Source organism: Prosopis cineraria, unplaced genomic scaffold (genome assembly GCF_029017545.1).
Source record: "Prosopis cineraria cultivar Desert tree isolate PC_DT_omini unplaced genomic scaffold, ASM2901754v1 PC7, whole genome shotgun sequence".
NCBI classification, from domain to species: domain Eukaryota; kingdom Viridiplantae; phylum Streptophyta; class Magnoliopsida; order Fabales; family Fabaceae; genus Prosopis; species Prosopis cineraria.
The window spans coordinates 38,955,153-38,960,800 of record NW_026555338.1 but is presented as its reverse complement, the minus strand read 5'-3'; positions in this window follow the sequence as shown (position 1 = coordinate 38,960,800).

The window sequence follows — 5,648 nt, the reverse complement described above, 5'->3', positions numbered from 1 at the left end:
CTTGGATACAGATTTGGATCTTTTCCGTATCTTAGAATTTAGAAAGTGTAAAGAGAATTCAAATCCTTGGACACCAGTAGATAGGGAATTTGCGTGTAGCATGGGATTTAGTTTTATTGGGCCTTTCAAAATCACAGACATCCCAATCCAAGTTCGTTTGTAGCACCTTGCCTGAGATTTGAGTTTTACTTTATAATAGTTTATTAAAATAGTAAAATCAGGACGTTACATGAGTGCATGACCTCGAAGGTTTAGTTTTACACTTGTAAGTTTCGGCTAAAATGACTAAACTTAAGAAGAAAAATGGCCATAAAATATTCTACGAAGAATTTCATGCATCTTAAATTGAACCCTAGTATAATTTTGCCCATCAAGTTTAATGAACAATGTAAAATTTACTATCTATAATAAAGGTCAGGTGTAAATAGTCTCAAAAAGAAAAAAGAAACAAAAAAGCGCATCATGGTATTGGAGATGGAGCATAATTTGATTTGTACTTTTAGTTGAGTTGTAAGTTCATTTCTAGCCAGGTTTAGAGTTGGGTTTGGCGAGCCATCTTTTTAAACTTATTTTTATAAGAGTTTAGATTTAAAAATTAGTTATTTTTTAAGAAGTCGGGCTTTGAAGCTTTGCCTTGTTAGGTCTTGAAAAAATGGACTTGAGTCTGAGTAGTGTTTTAAGCTTGGTTTCCTTTTATTTTGCCCTCTCCATGTCCAAAAAGCTGTTGTCCTTGAATTGGCAATGAAAGTGAGAAACCTTAAGTTTATATAAGGGGCAATACTCTACTGCGCATCCTTTCTCTTCTCCTTGCTCTCTTTGTTTCAAACTCAGTCTCGATCGCACATCATTCCTCTTCATCTCCTTGCTCTCCTCACACTCAAACTTAGTCTTGGCCATTCATTATTGCCCTTCATCTCAGTGACTCGGCCTCTGCTCCTTTTCAAATCTCAATCTTGATAGAGATGATCTCGGATCATCGGCCTCCTCCTTCATGGTGCTCACTTCTTAGCCTCTCGATCTGGATGACAAATTACTTTATGCTTTTGACTAGCTCCTTTAGGTACTCACTTCTTAGCCAACATGGAACTCCTTTACGTGCTCATTTCTCGACCAACGCAAAGCTCACTACTCGTCGCAAGTTGCTTTAAGTGCTCACTTTCTGACTCCATTAGCTTGCAATTCAAGATTCTACTTCAACCTTAAGTTACGTCTAGTTCTTTGTCTTTCTAATTCTAGTTTACATATGAAAAATAGATGCAATCTGAAAAGTTGTAAGTTGTAATAATAGATGCAATTTGAAAAGTTAAAAATAAAGCTTATAATGTTTGATTTTATTTTATTTTTTTTCAAAATAGAGCTTATAAGCCCAGCTCTTGACCCTTTAAATAAGGGTTGGGCCTCAAAAAATGAGTAAAAAAAGAAAACTGGGCTTATGGGCTCACAAGGGTTGAGCCCACCAGTTTCCCAGCTCTATGATGAAGTCATCTTTTATTTGCTGCAATAGAAAATAGTATTTTAGCAGTAGAAAAAAACAAAATCATCCTATAGTTCGAAAGCAATCAACTTTACTCTAGACCCAACAAACTAACGAGAGAGGTGAGTTGTATTCTAAACTAGAGGAAGTTGTCATAGCTATCAAAAGTCACGGTGGAGAGAAAATACACTCTTACAGGGGAGCGTTGTAAATATTTTCATTCTCTCTACGTATGCAGCCCTAACAGTGATGATGCAAACGCCATTTTTCAACTGAAGATGAAGCCATTGGCTATTGCTCATGATTCATGTGCTATTCAACAACTTGAGGAGGAGAGGGGAGGAAGAAAGGAGAGGAGATGAAGTTATAGGAGGAGAAAAACAGGCATCATTTGGTAGGGTATTATTATCCATGTTCACGATGGAGGTTATTATCCAAGGTGTTGAGGTGCAAAGGGCAATTATTCCAGGTTGACCCTCAGGAAACCAACGATGGTTGTGCGCCTCACAAAATGACCTTGTTTTGTGCAATGAGCAGCTTCTTTGTTAGATCTAAGTAACGGTCCAAATTGGCCACCTGGAGCCAAACCGAAGGGAAATTTTCAAGAAAGGACCTTTGTGGATAAAATTTTGAGGGAATGACACTAAGGTAGTGTTTAACAATTTTAGATCTTAGATTTCAAATCTTTCATATCAAATCTCACTTTTAAAATTCTTTGTTTGGATAGTTTAAAAACAAATCAAATGAAGAAGAAATATTAATTGAGATTTGAAATGACAATAAAAAATTAGAAATGACAAATTGATTTTTATTTTTTAATTGACAATAGATGATAAAATATATGAGAATCATAAAAATATCAGTAGTAAAAATGTAAAAAGAATAAAATATTTATACTGATTAGAATTTCAAATGATTATAATGTAGAGAGAATTTAAAATTATAAAGGAATTATAATTTGAAATGAATTTGAATTTTAAATTAAATTTAAATTCATAAATTTTTATGTATTCAAATGAAGGATTTGATTCAAATCTAAATTCTCACTAATTCAAACACACCATAAAGTCCTAAAATATCAAATATATGACAATTTGGTCCTTGATAAAATTTTCTAGAAAGTAAATTGCAAATAGCAATTCAAATAGTTACAAATTGAAATTTACATTTACAACTTAAATATTTTATTGCAATTAAAGTTTCTAAATTTGTAATTATTTCAATAGCACCAAAAACTTGGTGCGCCTAAAATTAGCACAAACAAGTGTATGAGTCTAAAAGCAATACAACGGGTCAAGGCTGTTCCACAAAAAGCTATCACAAATTAATGTCAAGCATTTAATAAACTAATTTTATTCAAGTTAAACAAGTAAATTTGAGAGTGGTTATAGAACAAAATCAAATTAAAATTTCAAGTTTCACAATTAAAATTCCAATCCACAAATGAACTTGAGACAACCAAAATGAGTGTTTTAAAATCTTAATCCTCTAATTATTTTCTTACCCTCTCATTACCATTTTAATTATCTTAAAATTCATTTTTGATAATTTTGGAATTTAAAATAATCAAGAGTATCTTCTGATTACTGATAATCCTAATAAACCAAACTACATCAAATTATTTCCTTAATTAATTACTTGCATTGGAGAGCAAAATACATGAGGATTACGTCGGTTCATTGGATACATTCATGTTCTAATGACAAAATTAGTTAAATTAATCCTAAGCTATTAGTTATCAAGATTTAATTTGAATTTTCTCTTTTAAAGTTGAACTAATGGTGCTTAAGCACCAAATAAGAACAAAATAACTTAAGACAACTAATCAAAACTTTATTTCTCAATAGCTAAACAGTAAATCAAGAATTATTTACACAAATAGGTTAATAACCTTCTAGAATAAAGGAATCGAGCCACACATAACAAAGAAAAACAACATGACAGCATAAACAAAATCTTTCCAGCAGCATAAGGAAGAAAGAAGAAGAAGAAACATTGACTGTGGATGAGAAGATGATTTTTCTCCACTTTCTCTTGATTCCATTCTGCTAGACTTAAAAACTTGCTCCCTTAAGGTTGTCTCTAGGTTCAGATGTTGAAAGATGGCTGTTCTCTCCCAAAAAATCAAATTGAAATAGGGTTTTTCACTCAAAAAATGAAACTTAATGTTTTTGGTTTTCGAAAGGTGTCATGTCACAACCACTGTGGTGTCACGACACTAAAGAGCAATTCTAGATACATTAAAAGCAGTGCCATGGCACCTGAACCATTGTGATTTGGCATAAGAGAACCTTCCAAAATTGATATCTAGCTCTATCATCTTTTCTCATCCCCTCGTAAGCTTTTCATTCCCACCTATCAAAAATCAATATTCATGAGTAAAATATTTTGCTTATTTCAATTTTAACAATTTTAAATTTAAAAATATTACATTAAATCCATATGATGTGCTTGGTTAAATTCTTTTCTAAAAGTAAGCAAGTGGTTCTCTTTTTAATTGATAACTCTCAAAATATAACAAAAAACACTTCAATTATAACATAAAATAAGAAGTCATCAGTAATTATTTCAATCAATATTTATAACTTATTTTTAAAAAAAATTGAGGATTGAACTGTCATTAAATTTTTTTTGTGGATTTGTCATTATTATTATTATTATTTTGAGACTTTGTACCTTTCAGGTTTTTGTCGGGTAAAAGTCAATTTCTAACTGTCATTCTTACTAAAACTTTTCAATTGAGAGCAATAAATTTTAAAATATCATCGTAGGGCTTTAGGACGAAATTGAAATTATATTTTAATATTCAATTAAATGAATGTCTTTCATTTATTAAAAAAGGCTAGATTCATCACTAGAGATGAGGTTGCTGACATTCGCTACTGGAGCTCCAACGATGACAATTAGTTAATTCTTCAAGGAGGGCTGAAGTTAACATTTGAACCCATGACTCCGAAAGATATATAGCTACTAAACCATCAATTACTTTTTGTCAGATGCAAAATATTACATATAACAAAAACTTAGTTTTCAAATCACTCACTTATCAAAAGTCAAAGTGAACTATTCATTTCAGTAACGTCTACTTATCAGTTTGCTAAAAAAATTGTCAAATAAATTCAATCATTAGAAGGTTATATTTATTTATAATTTTAATTGTATTTTTCGAAATGGTAAGTGAATTTGTCATTTCGCTAACATCAACTTGTTAGTTTATTACAGAAAGTTTGTCAATAATGTTCAATATGTAGATTGTGCCTTTATAACTTGAATTGTTCTTTTCAAAATGATAAGTAAATTTATTATTTCATTAATGTTTACTTGTCAATTTATAAAAAGAATTGGTTAACAAAATTCAACAATGTTAAGGGTTATTTTTACCTCAAATTATATAAAAAATTTATAAATAATTTTAAATTTAATTATGTGTTATTTATATTCCTTAATTTCAAAAAAATTTTATTTTAGCACCTTCCAGTTTATGTAATTTATTTTCTCCTTAGGGCTTATATTTAGATTTTTTAATATTATTTATTACAAATATTTAAATGGGTCCCATCAATTATTTTTTTAATATTTTCTCCTTCTCTCTTTGCTCTCTCCCTCCCTCCTCTCTCTCTCTCTCCCCCTGTCTTCGGCGAAATCCCCTGTACCTGTGAAAGCTCCTTCACCAGTACCAACTTTAACACCGTCTCCTTCCTTTGGATCTTTAACTTACATCGTCAGAGATTTGTGCGATTTGCCGATTTGTGCAATGTTCAACTTCTAGAAGAACACACGCAATGTGGACGAGGGAGTTGGCCGACGAAGAGAGAGGGAATGGAGAAACTATATAGCTCATCAAGGCTCATCGAAGATCTTGTATCAGGTTCGATGAGGATGAGGGAGATGGCCAATGGCGAGGATCAAAGGAGGATAGGAGATGCTTGACATGGTACTCTATTGGAAGCTCTGCACAATTACTTTTTCCCTCCTCCACTCCTCACTGAACCAGCTCTCTCTCTCTCTCTCTCTCTCTCTCTCTTGTTTTAGCCAGTTCAAGGACTCAGTTCATTAACTTTCATACTAGTTCCCAAAAAGCTCAATTGCATCGATCACCAATTTCCTCACCATGTTAGTTTCATCTTCATCTTCCTCTTCATCTTCATCTCATATTTAATGAACATTGACAAGA